The sequence below is a fragment of the Saimiri boliviensis genome, chromosome 12, assembly GCF_048565385.1.
Source record: "Saimiri boliviensis isolate mSaiBol1 chromosome 12, mSaiBol1.pri, whole genome shotgun sequence".
Lineage (NCBI taxonomy): Eukaryota > Metazoa > Chordata > Mammalia > Primates > Cebidae > Saimiri > Saimiri boliviensis.
In genome coordinates this window covers 37,810,543-37,826,470 of record NC_133460.1, presented here as the reverse complement: position 1 = coordinate 37,826,470, position 15,928 = coordinate 37,810,543, and the positions used below count along the sequence as shown (strand labels likewise).

Below are 15,928 nucleotides of genomic sequence, written 5' to 3'. Positions count from 1 at the left end.
AGTTTCTCATTATCCACATTTTGAAGCCTGCTCCTGTAATTGAAACACACTCGTGCTCCATCAGGCCTTGTTCCGTTGCTGATGAGGAACTGTGATCCCCCGCTGAGGGAGAGGCGTTCTGATCTTGGGTATTCTCAGCCTTTTTTGGCTGTTTTCTTCCCTTCGTTATAAATTTATCCATCTGTGGTCTTTGTATTTACCGTCTTTGTAATTGGGTTTCTGAGTGGACGTCCGACTTACTGATTCTCAGCGCCGAAATCTGAGCAACCCACTGCACCGACTAAATCAGCGGCGTTAAGATTGATGGTGCTTTTCTGACTCTGCACCAAGACCTGCCGCTCCAAGGCGCCGGCAAAACTGCCTCACCGGTCACAAGAGTCGCGCTGGCGACCTGTGGGGCTCCTCCGCTGGGAATCTCCTGGTGCGTGAGCAACAAGAATTCATGTGAAGGTATGGCGTCCTCTCATTCTTTGCGCTTTCACTCCCAAGGCTCCATTTCAAACAAACCAACAAACAAAGAAAACCAATTCCCATGGGTATATATGTATAGGAGAAAACAGTATATATAGGGGTCAACCACTGGGGGTCTTAGAACGTGTGCCCCATGGATAACAGGAGGATGCTCAAACAATCCATTTTGCAGATGAAGAAACTGAGATTAAACAACAGTGACAGACTTAATTTTTTTTTTAAAAATCCTCCCTCAGGTTTATTTGTACAATTAGCACAGGAGGACCCCAGCCCCATGCAGATGGCAGCCCTGGGGGGTCACACCCATCCTTCTGTCCTCATATTGGCAGAGATATCTACTCTGAAGCCTTTGTAGACCCCTGGGCACCTTTAGGAGACTGAGCTGGAACTGAAGCTGGAGGTGCAGCCTGGGCCTTGTTTTGATCCTTGGCCTTGGCCTTGGCCTTTGGCCGGCAGAGCCTGAGCCCCTTGGCAATGCGAGCACGAGCACGCTTCCCAAGCTTGGAGTGGGCAATGTAGGCAAGTCGATGGAGCTTTCGGCTGACACCCCCCTTTGGAATCTTGGGCTTAACCTCCTTGGGCTTTACGAGGGCCGTGATGGCCTCGGCACGTGCACACATGGCCTTGGCACTGTTGGCCCGCATCTTCTTTAGGCCCTTCTTGTGCTTTTTGGCAAAGCGCATGTTCCTCAGGAACTTGGGGTCCACCCGCTTCAGAGATTCGTATCTTTGTGATCGGGGTTTCTTGATACCATTTCTGTGCCATTTTCGGGACTGGTTGTGTGTGGTGTGGTTCTTGGACTTGGCCACGTCTGCACCTAAGCCGCGCTTCCCGAAGCGCCTAGGACCGGAAGAGCTTAATTGTTTTTTAATAGAGATGGGTCTCACTGTTGCCCAGGCTGCTCTTGAATCCCTGGGTTCAATTGATCTGTCCTCTTCAGCCTCCCAAAGTGCTGGGATTACCAGCGTGAGCCACTATGCCTGGCCCAGAATGAATCTTTTCTTTTTTTTTTTTTTTGAGAATAAGTTTTGCTTTGTCATCCAGGCTGGAGTGCAGTGGCATGATCTTGGTTCACTGCAACCTCTGCCTCCCAGGTTCAAGCAATTCTCCTGCCTCAGCCTCCCAAGTAGCCAGGATTGCAGGCACCCACCACCATATCCACCTAATTTTTGTATTTTTAGTAAAGATGGGGTTTTGCCATGTTGGCCAGGCTGGTCTTGAACTCCTGACCTTGTGATCTGCCCACCTTGACCTCCCAAAGTGCTGGGATTACAGGTGTGAGCCACTGCACCCGGCCAACTTTCTTTTTTTTGAAATGGAGTCTCAGTCACCCAGACTGGAATTCAGTGGCATGGTCTCAGCTCACTGCAACCTCTGCCTTCCAGGTTCAAGAAATTCTCCCCGCCTCAACCTCCTGAGTAGCTGGGATTACAGGTGCCCGGCACTATGGCCAGCTAATTTTTGTATTTTTTTCAGTAGTGATAGGGTTTTGCCATTTTGGCTACGCTGGTCTTGAACTCCTGACTTCAGGTGATCTGCCTGCCTTGGCCTCCCAAAGTGCTGGGATTACATGCATGAGCCACGACTCACAGCCCAAACTGAAATTTGAACAAAAGCAGTCTGGCTCAAGTGTCCACATGCTTCACCACTAGTCCATACTGCCTATAATGAATGGATGAACAAGGGAATGAATTGAGGGCACGTCCGGGCCCAGTGGTTTACATGTGTAATCCCAGCACTTTGGGAGGCTGAGGCAAGCATCACTTAACGTCAGGAATTCGAGACCAACTGGGCCAACATGGTGAAACCCCAGCTCTACTAAAAATACAAAAATGAGTGGGATGTGGTGGGAGATGTCTATAATCCCAGCTACTCGGGAGGCTGAGGCTGGAGAATCGCTTGAACCTGGGAGGCAGAAGTTGCAGTGAGCTGAGATTGTGCCACTGCACTCCCGCATGGGCCACAGATCGAGACTCTGTCTCCAAAACAACAACAACAAAAATGGCGAGGTGTGGTGGCTCATTCCTGTAATCCCAGCACTTTGGGAGGTAGAGGTGGGTGGATCACCTGAGGTCAGGAGTTCGAGGCCAGCCTGGCCAACATGGTAGAACTCTGTCTCTACTAAAAATAAAAAATTAAGGTCAGGCGCGGTGGCTCACGCCTGTAATCCCAACACTTTGGGAAGCCGAGGCAGGTGGATCACCTGAGGTTGGGAGTTTGAGACCAGTCTGACCAACTTGGAGAAACCCTGTCTCTCCTAAAAATACAAAAAAGTTAGCCCGGTGTGGTGGCGCATTCCTGTAGTCCCAGTTACTCAGGAGGCTGAGGCAGGAGAATCACTTGAACCCGGGAGGTGGAGGTGAGATCGTGCCCCTGCACTCCAGCCTGGGCAGCAAAGCAAGACCCTCTCTCAAACAAAACAAAGTGGAAGCAGATATAGACACAAACTACCTTAAAATAGGTGGGACTGGAGCAAGAGGCGCAAGGGTATAAGCTCTGGGTAAGGAGAGAGTCATTCTCTCTTTTTTTTTTTTTTTTTTGAGACGGAGTTTCGCTCTTGTTACCCAGGCTGGAGTGCAATGGCGCGATCCCGGCTCACCGCAACCTCCGCCTCCTGGGTTCAAGCAATTCTCCTGCCTCAGCCTTCTGAGTAGCTGGGATTACAGGCACGCGCCACCATGCCCAGCTAATTTTTTGTATTTTTAGTAGAGACGGGGTTTCACCATGTTGACCAGGATGGTCTCGATCTCTTGACCTTGTGATCCACCCGCCTCGGCCTCCCAAAGTGCTGGGATTACAGGCTTGAGCCACTGCGCCCGGCCAAGAGTCATTCTTATGAGGAGAGTCCGAGGGGACTTCCTGCAAGACAGAGTCTCTGACCTGGCCTAGGGGCTGCAGCTCTGGGTGTGCCGGAAGACAGCTGTGTGGGTTATTTTGCTTTTGAGCTTCAGTTTCTTTCTATGTCCACCGAGGGAGGTTGCTGACAGAGCTGGGAGGACAATCAGAGTACGTGTGCCTTTTTCTGTGTCTGATATGGCTTTCTGCCAGGAGAAATTTGGCTGGGTTTTGGAGGGAAGTTTATAGAGGCATTTGTTAAGTTGACCATGTCCTTTAACTTGGCATGATTTGCAAATATTGTTTGCGAGTAGGTCACTCCTGACCGCCAGTGATCCTCCCAACTCGGCCTCCCAAAGTGCTGGGATTACAGACATGACCCACCATGCCTGGCCTGGGACTTGTTTAATAGAAGGTATAAGGCTGGGCACAGTGGCTCCTGCCTGTAATCTCAGCACTTTGGGAGGCCGAGGCAGGCGAATCGACTGACATCAGGAGTTTGAGACTAGCCTGGCCAACATGGCAAAACCCTGTCTCTACTAAAAAAAAAAAAAAAATTAGCCAGGCATGGTGGCACGAGCCTGTAATCCCAACTACTCGGGAGGCTGAGGCAGGAGAATCACTTGAAACCGGAAGGTGGAAGTTGCAGTGAGCCAAGATTGTGTCACTGCACTCCAGCCTGAGCAACGAGTGAAACTCTGTCTCAAAAAACAACACCTGACGATAGGGCCCATCTCCCAGCCCCCGTGAGAGAGTAAGAACCCAATGTCGCTGCTGGTAAACACGAGTTAGCAAGCCCAGACGGGTTTCACGTGGGCCGGCCCCGCCCCGTTTTGTAATTTTTCACCACCTTGTCTTTACTGAGCCCCTGCTCTTCAGCTTTCCCTGATTCTCTGTACAAATAGAAGTTGAGTTCAGTACACGCTGGACAGTCCCTATTGCAACAGTATATTACAGAGTAAGATCTGTCCTTATGACTTTAACTGCTGCCTGGCTTTGTTTTCCTGTCTTTTGCCTTCTCTCTCTCTCTTTTTTCTATTGTTGTTGTTTTTCTTTTAGAGATAGGGTCTTGCTCTGTCACTCAGGCTGGAGTGCAGTGGTACAGTCACAGCTCACGGCAGCCTCAACCTCCTGGGCTCAATCGATCCTTAGCCTCACGAGTAGCTGAGACTACAGATGCATGACACCATACCTGGATAATTTTCTTTCTCTCTCTCTTTCTTTTTTTTATAGAGGCAGGGTTTCACCATATTGCCCAGGCTGGTCTCGAACTCTTGGCCTCAAGCAATCCTCCCACCTCAGCCTCCCAAAGTGCTGGAACTACAAGCAGGAGCCATCACACTTGGCCCTGCTTCTTTTCTTTTTTGAGACAAAGTCTAGCTCTGTCGCCAGGCTGAAGTGCACTGGTGCGATCTCGGCTCATTGCAACTTTCACCTCCTGGGTTCAAGTAATTCTCCTGCCTCGGCCTCCCATGTAGCTGAGATTACAGGCACAAGCCACCAAGACCAGCGAATTTTTGTATTTTTAGTGGAGACGGGGGTTTCACCATGTTGATCAGAATGGTCTCGAACTCCTGACCTTGTGATTCGCCCACCTTGGCCTCCCAAAGTGCTGGGATTACAGGCATGAGCCACCACACCTGGCCCTGCTTATTTTCTTCAAAGCATTATTAGTCCGTAAATATTCGTTAAGCATCTACCATGTTCAGGCACTGAGGAGACAGTGGTGAAAAAAATCAGCCAGTAATTAAATAAGTAAAAATGTAGCATGCCAGATGGTAATACCTGCTCTTAAGGAAACAAACAGGAATTTCAGCATGACTGAAACTTCCTTCTGGCCTTTGCTTAAATGCCTCCTCAGTGAAGCGTTCCTTAAACAAGACATTTAAAAATGTCCAAGCTGTGCAAGCCGTGCTGAAATTCTTTTTTGTTTGTTCACTCATAATTGTTTGTCTGCCTCCACTGTAAGTTCCATTAGAAAAGGACAGTGTGTCTAGCTACCATGATGTCCACAGTTTTAGACTATTCCCTGTCATATGGTAGGTAAGTATTTGTTGAAGGAATAAATGATATTTCCCCCAAACAGTTATAGACACAAAACTTTCTGGCCAGGCGCAGTGGCTCATGCCTGTAATCCCAGCACTTTGGGAGGCTGAGGCAGGCAGATCACCTGAGGTCAGGAGTTCGAGAGCAGCCTGGCCAACATGCTGAAACACCATCTCTACTAAAAATGCAAAAATTAGTCAGGCGTGGTGGCACACGCTTGTGATCCCAGCTACTCAGGAGGCTGAGGCAGGAGAATCGCTTGAGCCTGGGAGACGGAGATTACAGTGAGTTGAGATCACACCACTGCATCTAGCCTGGGTGACAGAGCAAGACTCTATCTAAAAAGAAAGAAATGAAACTTCAGGAACTAGTTTCCAGAAAAGAGAACAGGATATGATTGCACAGAGCTGATATTAGAATTCCATGAAGCACTGGCAGAGAAACATTAATTTTATAATTTAATGTTTTTGCAGGCCTGTCACAGTGGCTCACACCTGTAATCCCAGCACTTTGGGAGGCCAAGGCAGTAGGATCACTTGAGCCCAGGAGTTCAAGACAAGCCTGGGGCAACATAGGGAGACCCATCACCTACTCATCTCTCCAAAACAAAAGAAATACAAAAATTAGCAGGGTGTGGTGGTGGGTGCCTATAGTCCCAGCTACTCGGGAGGTTGAGATGGGAGGATCTCTTGAGACCCAGGAGGTCAAGATTTCAGTGAGCTGAGATTGCACCACTGCACTCCAGCCTGGGCAGCAGAGAAGAGCCTGTCTCTAAAATAAAACATAAAATGAAAGTAAGTGTTTTTGCAAAAGTTGGAGTTCAGTCATGGGGACAAAGGACAGATAGGCCAGAGGATGAGGATTGTCTTGCAATTCCACAGCAATAACTTCTTCTGCAATCAGAAAAGAAAAGATAACTTTAGTTTTACAAAGAGAAGAGGAAATGTTTCTATAATATTTGACAGAGCCCTGGGTGCTGATTCCAGCTGCGAGGGAGAGATCTCCTCTGTCAAGGCCGGCTGATAGATAGCAGGACACTCAGAGACTGGGCGTTCTTCTTATCCTGCTCCCCTGGGATTCCCTGAAGGCCACAGAACTCTCTAGAAATCAGGGGCGTGGGTATCAGCACACCTGGTTCGCTCTTGGCTCAGCTTCCAACCAGCAGTGAACCCATGACCCAGGTGTTTTTCCCTCCTGCAAGCTTCGGTAAATATCCAGTGTGATAATAATTGCTGTGGCTGGATTTTTTTTTTTTTTTTTTAGGCGGAGTCTCACTCCCAGGCTGGAGTGCAGTGGTGTGTCTCGGCTCAGTGCAACCTCTGCTTCCTGGGTTCAAGCAATTCTTGCGCCTCAGCTCCCCTAGTGGCTGGGGTTACAGGCACGAGCCACCATGCCTGGCTAATTTTTGTATTTTTAGAAGAGGTGGGGTTTCACTATGTTGGTGAGGCTGGTCTCAAACTCCCGATCTCAGGTGATCTGCCTGCCTCGGCCTCCCAAAGTGCTGGGATAACAGGCGTGAGCCACTGCGCCCGGCCTGAATAATATTTTTATATACAAACCAAGGTGGAGCTTCTCCTAGTCACCTTTCACCCTGTCAAAAGACAAAATGACAACATATATAGATCTAATTGGCTTTTATTTGCAATTCATGAATTGGTGTAGCCTTCATTCTACAGAATAGAATCACGATCTCTCATTGGACAAGGAAACGGACCAATAGGAAAAAAGTTGATTGGTTAACATCAGGTTCCTTCATGTGACTTTTTTGTAAGGGTTAAAGCAAAGGGAAGCCATATTACACTGACTCAGGTTGACTGGAATCTCCTGTTTTCAGGAAAAACTGGTCTGTTTGGGGGATCTGTCACCTTCCTTAAAGTTTCAGTTGGATTATGTGGCATTTAGCATGAGTAACTCCATTTCGGTTTGGCCTTTTCTGTTGGGGCCTAGTGTGGGAGCTCAACCCAAAACAATGACCTCTCATAATTTTTTCTTTTTTTTAGACAGTTTGCCTCTTGTCGCCCAGGCATGATCTCGGCTCACTGCAACCTCCGCCTCCCAGGTTCAAGTGATTCTCCTGCCTCAGCCTCCCAAGTAGCTGGGACTACAGGCACATGCCACTAAGCCTGGCTAATTGTTTGTATTTTTAGTAGAGATGCGGTTTCACCATGTTGGCCAGGATGGTCTCAATCTCCTGACCTCAAGTAATCCACCTGCCTTGTCCTGCCAAAGTGCTGGGATTACAGGCATTAGCCACTACACCCACCCTATTTTTTTTTTTTTTTTTTTTTTTTTTTTTTTTTGTATTTTTAAATAGAGACAGGTTTTGCCATGTTGGCCAGGTCAGGAGTTCAAGAGCAGCCTGGCCATCATGGTGAAACCCCATCTTTTTTTTAAAAAAAAGTCCTTTATTATCTGTGACCAAGAGGCAGCTCACGCTCAAGATCTCTCGGACCGAAGAAGGGGCTTGATTCCTTTTTATACCTTGCTTAAAGGAGGGGAGGGGGAGCCTAACTGAAGCAAAATTTACAGAAGCAGAACAAGCAACTTGGGGGCAGGGGAGTGGGGAGCTGGTCACCAGGAAGCAAGTGGTTCTCATGATTGTTGATTACTAAGGAGGGCATACACAGTGGTCCCCATGATTGCTGGTTACCAGGGGGGTACACAACAGCTGGGGACTTGCCAAGCCAGATGTGGTTACAACCATTACAAGGTGCTGGGTACAGCGTGACCCAGCTGTGCACCTGAGGGACAAATGGCAGGGAGGGGAGAGGCTAAGATGGAGCCTGTCTGGCCCTCATCTAGAAATGGAGTCAGTTTGGCTAACGCAGGGTAGGTTAGCACACCTGCCCTTGTGACTCTTAGGTCAAGGTCATCATAGGTACTGTAGCAGGAGCGCCTGCGGGAAACGGATCTCTAGGACACCAAATATTGGAGGAAGGAGTTTATTCGGCCAGGAGCCAGGTGGCATATTTGCCTGATAGCCAAGCTCTCCTAACAAAGGAAGGTTCCTTCTTTGTATAGGCTTATACTTTAGATGTTACACGTGGAAGAAGCTTAGGTTTATAGCTTAACATATGAAAAGGGTTTCAGTTTACAGTCTTAGGAATTACGTATGAAAAGGGTTTCAGTTTACAGTCTTAGGAATGAAGTTGATCTGAGATGCCTGGGTCTCCCTCTTCAGTAGTACATGGATGAAATTTTTAAAAATTATTTATTTATTTATTTATTTTTTATTTTTAAGATGGGGTTTCACTAGGTTGGTCAGGCTGGTCTTGAACTCCCAACTTCAGGTGATCCGTCCGCCTTGGCCTCCAAAGTGCTTGGATTACAGGCGTGAGCCACCATGCCCGGCCCTACATGGATGAACTTTTAATAATGCTTTAGTTAAGTGTTCCTTTTTCTTCTTTTTCTTTTTTTTTTTTTTTTTTTTTTTTTTTTTTTTTTTTTTGACAGGATCTGGCTCTGTTGCTCAGGCTGGAGTGCAGTGGTGCAATCACAGTTCGCTGCAACCTTGAACTTTTGTGCTCAAACGATCCTCCCACCTCAGCCTCTCGAGTGGCTGGGACTAACTACTTCGGTTTTTCTTTTTACAATTAAATTCTTTTTCTTTCTTTCTTTCCTTCTTCCTTCCTTCCTTCCTTCCTTCTTTCTTTCTTTTATTTTGGAGATGGAGTTTTGCTCTTGCCACCCAGGCAGGAGTGCAGTGGTCCAATCTCAGCTCACTGCAACCTCCACCTCCTGGGTTCGAGATTCTACTGCCCCAGCCTCCTGAGTAGCTGGGACTACAGATGCCTGCCACCATGCCCAGCTAATTTTTGGATTTTTAGTACAGACAGGGTTTTACTGTGTTGCCCAGGCTGGTCTTGAACTCCTGACCTCAAGAAATCTACCCGCCTCAGCCTCCCAATGTGCTGGAATTATAGGCATGAGCCACCATGCCCAGCCTTTACAGTTAATTTCTTTATTCAATTTAATTTATTTATTTATTTGTTTGAGATGGAGTCTTGCTCTGTTGCCAGGCTGGAGTGCAGTGGCACAATCTCACCTCACTGCAACCTCTGCCTCCTGGGTTCAGGCGAGTCTCCTACCTCAGCCTCCCGAGTAGCTGGGACTACAGATGCCCGCCACCATGCTCAGCTAATTTTTGTATTTTTAGTAAAGATGGGGTTTCTCCATGTTGGCCAGGATGGTCTTGATTTCCTGACCTCATGATCTGCTGGCCTCAGTCTCCCAAAGTGCTGGGATTACAGGTGTGAGCCACCGTGCCCAGCCTATTATTATTATTTTTAAGATGTAGTGTCACTCTGTTGCCCAGACTGGAGTGCAGTGGCGCAATCTTGGCTCACTGCAACCTCCGCCTTCTATGTTCAGGCGATTTTCCTGTCTCAGCCTCCCGAGTAGCTGGGATTGCAGGTGCCTGCCACCATGCCTGGCTACATTTTTTTGTGTTTTTAGTAGTGACGGGATTTCACCATATTTGTCAGGCTGGTCTCAAACTCCTGATCTCAGGTGATCCACTCGCCTTAGCCTCCCAAAATGCTGGGATTGCAGGCATAAACCACTGTGCCTGGCCTGAAGTTATTTTCTAATTATGACACATGACTGAGGTTTTCCATTTTTGGTGGTTTTTCTGTTTATGACACATGACCGTGGTTTTCCATTTTTGGTGGTTGTGCGCTGTAGCTTCTTTTTTAAGTACATTTGAGTGAAAAGGGTAAGGAGGTAGTTTTTAAATGCCAAGTAAATATAGCATAATAAATATGGTATAGTTTGCACGGACAGCAGAAATCAATCACAAAAGTGCTATGGGAAAGATGAAGTCGGGAAAATCCTAAGACCCTAAGGTAGATCATCAGTAATGGTAGCTATGACGATTATTGTCAGCATTAACTTTAAGGGATTCTAGTTTAAAAAAATCACTTTTGGGGCTGGGCATGGTGGCTCATGCCTATAATCCCAGCACTTTGGGAGGTCGAGACAGGAGGATCACTTGAGGACAGGAGTTTGAAACCAACCTTGGCCTCATAGCGAGACCCCGTCTCTACAGCAAATTAAAAAATTAGCCCAGGAGGTCAAGGCTGCAGTGATTGCACCACTGCACTTCAGCCTGCGTGACACAGCAAGACCCTGTCTCAAAAAAGGTAAAACTCAGAGTGATTCTGAAATTTTAAAATGTACTACTCTATCTGTGAGGTGGCCTTTGAGGAAGGGGGAGGTGGAAGAGAATCAGTTGTTTACAAAACAGATAGACAGTCCCATAGTGAGTTTCTCAGTTCTCTGCAAGGAGTCGGGAGTCTTGAGTCATAGAAGCCGGACAGGGCCGATTCTGTAAGTCCCAGAGTGGGAAAGAGGTCAGTGATTTCTCTAGTTCTCAGGGGGATCCCCCCAAAATGGGGAAACAGACATTGCATGCAACCAGAAGAAAAAAAGGGTTTAGGAAAGGGGATGGAGACAGAAGAGGAAGATTCTGGGCGGGATCCTTTCATATCCAAAAATTCTGCAATTTCAAGAATTGCCTTCATTCTCGGAATAGCCACTTAAAGGCCTCCCAGGCAGAGGCTGTGCCAGGTGAGGGCGAGGCCAGGAAAGGCCAATCAGAGGCCAGGAGTTAGAGGCAGTGTGTGAGGGCTCCTCCTGGCCAGTGTCAAAGGACCCAGGACAGGGAGTGACCATTCCAGGGATACCGTGTTTCCCAGCCTCCCTTTTCTCTTTTGATAGAAGAGAGGCCAGTCTCATTATTTGACAGGTGAGGAAACCCAGGCTCATAGGAGTAATTGACCAGAAATTAATGAGAGTATAGAATACCTCATTGTTAATACATGGTTTTCCCCAGGCATGTAGCAAATGTGAAAAAATCCAGGCTTTAAAATTCAGACAGACCTGAGTTCACAATTCCAATCCCTACAGGTTGTGGTTGTGTGACTTTGGGCAAATTACTTAACCTCTCTGAACCTCAGTTTTCCAGTCTGAGAAAAGGGGATCATTAATAATATGTCCTATGGGGTTGTTGTAAGGATTAAATGGAGCAAAGCCTACAAAACACCTGTCACAGAATAGGAGCTCCAAACACAGGAGAGCTGTTTCTAGGATTTTCTGAAGCCGACACACCAGCTCTGTGCTGGGCTGAAGGCCGACTACCTGGGATTGCTCCTGCCACTTGCTCCCTGGGTTCTAGAGCTGATGCTGTCCCTAGGCCTGGTTCCAGTCATAGCAGGATTCCATTTACCCCTCTTAGCAGCCCAGGCCTTCAGCTGGGTCCTAGAAACTCAGTAGGCAACCAATAAGCATTGATTGAGTTAATAAGTAATTTGTATGGAAAGAGAGAGTTGGAGGCAAAATCTGAAGGATTTCCAAGATGACTGTAAGATTCTGGGCCCAGTCTCCAGTGTGATTCCAGAAGAGGGGTTGGCCTGGGGTAGAGGTCGGGAGATGGGTGGAGGATCGCATTTCAAGGACAACTTTGTTTTTTGTTTTTTGTGGTTTTTTTTTTCAGACAGGTCTTACTCTGATGCCCAGGCTGGAGTACAGTGGTATGATCATGGCTCACTACAGCTTCCACCTCCCAGGCTCAAGAGATCCTCTCATCTCAGCCTCCCAAGTAGGTGAGACAACAGGAACAAGTCACCACACCTGGCTAATTAAAAAAATTCTTTGTTTAGATAGAGTCTTGCTCTGTTGCCAGGCACCAGACTGGAGTGCAGTGGTGCAATCTCGGCTCACTGCAACCTCTGCGTCCCGGGTTCAAGTAATTCTCCTGCCTCAGCCTCCTGAGTAGCTGGGACTACAGGCATTCACCACCACGCCCAGCTAATTTTTGTATTTTAGTAGAGACAGGGTTTCACCATGTTGGCCAGGATCTCTTGATCTCGTGATCCACATGCCTCGGCCTCCCAAAGTGCTGGGATTACAGATGTGAGCCACTGTGCCTGGCCTAATTTTTATTTATTTTTTCTTTTTTTAATTAATTTTTTTTTTTTTAAATAAGATGGGGTTTTACCATGTTGGTCAGGCTGGTCTTGAACTCCCGACCTCAGGTGATCCGCCCGCCTTGGCCTCCAAAGTGCTTGGATTATAAGCGTGAGCCACCACGCCCGGCCCTAATTTTTAATTTTTTATTGAGAGAGGGTCTTGCTATGTTGCCAGGCTGGCCTGGAACTCCTGGGCTCAAGGGATCCTCCCACCTTGGCCTCCCAAAGTGCTGGGATTGCAGGCATAAGCTTCTGCACCCAACCATCAGAGAGGACTTTGAAGGAAAGGAGACACCTGAGCTGAGCCTCATGCAATGGGGCTGGGGGAGGAATTAAAGTCACCTCAGATAGAAAGGACCAGAAAAACAGAAGCTTGTTTAAGGGCAGGTATGAAAGACAGATTTCAGCCCACATGAAGGATCTGCCCTGAGACAGAATTAGGCAACCTTCACTGGGCGTGGTGGCAGGACTGTAATCCTAGCATTTTAGGAGGCTGAGGTGGGTGGATCACCTGAGCTCAGGAGTTCTAGACCAGCCTGGCCAACATGGTGAAACCCCGTCTCTACTAAAAACACAAAAATTAGCCAGACTTGGCAGCACAGGCCTATAATCCCAGCTACTTGGGAGGCTGAAGCAGGAGAATGAACCCTGAAGGCAGAGGTTGCAGTGAGATCGTACCACTGCACTCTAGCTTGGGCGACAGAGTGAGACTCTGTCTCAAAAAAAAAAAAAAAAAAAAAAAAAAGAGTTAGGCAACCTTCAAAGGCAGCCAGTTCCCCATCCGTAGTGGTATTCAAACAAGCAGAGGTGATCCCATTGTTAAGTGGGGTAGAGTTGGGCCAGATATCCTTAAATGTCCTTCCCGGTCGTAGATTCATGCTATTGCTGTGATTAGGCTGGACTCAAGGGAAGGGGATGGATACAGGTCCCCAAGCCTTCAAGCTGTAGTCTGACATGCTCTGTCAGCAGTGTTCCTGCTCTATCAGCTACCTGGGTCCTCTGTGGATGTCCTTGGGTCCCCAAGAACCACTGACTCCAAGTTCTGCAGTGTGGGGCTTGTATGAAAGGGACAGGAGAAAAGGAAGCAGGCTCTGCCCAGGCCCCAATCTCAGAGTTTTCTCCCCCGACATCTGCTGATTCTGCATGTGGGCAATGTTTCCAGCTAGCTTCTTGCCCAAGTTTTGGCTTCCACGTGGCTAAGCAGCTAAATGCTACATTTCCCAACTTCTCTTGTAGTTGGGTGTGGCTGTGTAACCCCATTCCAAGCAGATGTGATACGTTCTACTTTTAGGTTATGCCCTCAAACTGAAGAGCTGTCGGCTGGGCGCAGTGGCTCATGCCTATAATCATGTCAGCACTTTGAGAGGCTGAGGCGGGCAGATCACCTGAGGTCGGGAGTTTGAGACCAGCCTGACCAACATGGAGAAACCCTGTCTCTACTAAAAACACAAAATTAGCTGGGCATGGTGGTGGATGCCTGTAATTCCAGCTACTTGGGAGGCTGAGGCAGGAGAATCGCTTGAACCCTGGGAAGTGAAGGTTGCAGTGAGCCAAGATTGCGATGTTGCACTCCAGCCTGGGCAACAAGAGCAAAATTCTATCTCAAAAAACCCAAAAAAACAAAAACAAAAAAAACCTGAAGAGGTGTGGCCTCCTCTGTCTCTTCCACACTCTCTTTCCACAGGCTGAGATGAAGATGTGATGGCAGGTACTGGAGCAGCTATTTTAGGCCTCAAAGTGGAAGCCATGTTTTGAATGTGGCAAAACAATGTGTAAAAGTAGCTGGAATTCTTAACGCAATGGAGCTGCCATTTGAACCCAGGAGGACTTAGGGCTGAGTAAGAGAGGAATAACTTTCTGTCTTGTTTGTTTGATTCTTCATAACAGCAACCCAAACCTGTATCTCAGTCAATACATTATCTCAGCTCCAACCATACTTCTTGTTTGCCCTATATTCTTCTTCAACTCTGGTCCTGAGACATAGCACTGGATAAGGATCTCCCTCCCCCATCTCACCTCCCAGAACTGCAAGAGAAGTTGAAAACAGTAAGAGCCTTGAATAGGAGCCCTGAGTGAGCTAGGGCAAATCCCTTAATATTTCCCTCCCTCCCTCTCTGCCTTTGTCCCTCCCTCCCTTCCTTCTTGCTCTCTTTTCTTCCTTCCTTCTCTCTCTCTTCCAAGGCATGTTTTCACTCTGTTGCTCATGCTGGAGCGCAGTGGCACCATCATGGGTGACTGCACCCGCCAACTCCTGGGTTCAAGGGATCCTCCCACTTCAGCCTCTGAGCAGCTAGGACTATAGGCATGAGCCACCACGCTTCGCTAATTTTTAAATTTTTTGTAGAAACAGGGTCTTGCTATGTTGACCAGGCTGGTTTTGAATTCCTGGCCTCAAGCAATCCTCCCTCCTTGGCATCCCAAAGGCTGGGAGGCTGAGGGAGACAGTTTGAGACCAGCCTGGACAACATGGTGAAACCCCGTCTCTACTAAAAATACAAAAATCAGCTGGGCGTGGTGGTACTCACCTGTAGTCCCAGCTACTCAGGGGGCTGAGGCACAAGAATTGCTTGAACCCCGGAGGCAGAGGTTGCAGTGAGCCAAGATGGCACCACTACACTCTAGCCTGGGCAACAGAGTGAGACTCTCTCTCTAAAAAAAAAAAACTGATAGAGATGGGGTCTCACTATGATGCTCAGGCTGGTCTCGAACTCCTGGGCTCAAGTGATCCTCCCACCTCAGCCTCCTAAAGTGCTGTGATTACAGGCATAAGCCACTGCTCCTGGCCTTTAATATTTTAAATCTCAGTTTTCTCCATCTTTTAGATGGCATCCATAAGTAGCATTCCCTCCAAAAGGTGGTTTTCTGTTTATTATTATTATTATTATTTCTTTCTCTCTAGAGCGTTCAGCAGGATATTATTATTATTATTATTATTTTGAGACAGAGTTCACTCTTGTTGCCCAGGCTGGAGTGCAATGGCGTGATCCCAGCTCACCACAACCTCCACCTCCAGGGTTCAAGTAATTCTCCTGCCTCAGCCTCCTGACTATCTGGGATTACAGGCATGTACCACCACCCCAGCTAATTTTGTATTTTTGGTAGAGACAGGGTTTCTCCACGTTGGTCAGGCTGGTCTCAAACTCCCGACCTCAGAGGATCTGCCCTCCTCAGCCTCCCAAAGTGCTGGGATTACAGGCGTGAGCCACCATGGCTGGCCTCAAAAAGTGTTTTGTTTTTTGTTTTAATTATTATTATTTTCTTTTTTCTTTTTTTTTTATATTGAAAAAGATGGTTTTCTATGAACAGGACATAATCAACAAAAACAGATAGGTGCTGGGGAGAGCCATGTTTCATGGGCAGTATCGCCAAAAAGAAGAAATTCTTTTCCATTATGTAGGAGCCCACAGAAATGTATGCACTAAAATATGTGCACACGTAAACAAACCAAAAGCCACACTCACAGCATCGGCTCCGCCCAAAGCAGGAACACTCCCCGCCCCAGGTACATACACCAAATACAAACACACATCCAAGAGGCTGTCCCGCGTTCATGCATGTGCAGGCACAGGCAGGCATGCCTGAGCAAAACACACACCCAAGCTGGGCTG

At 47.7% G+C, this 15,928-nt stretch overlaps 1 pseudogene; it reads right to left on the bottom strand.

The window, feature by feature from the left end:
* Positions 1–802: 802 nt before the first annotated feature.
* Positions 803–7,989, bottom strand: LOC120367331 (large ribosomal subunit protein eL29 pseudogene; annotated as a pseudogene).
* Positions 7,990–15,928: the final 7,939 nt, after the last annotated feature.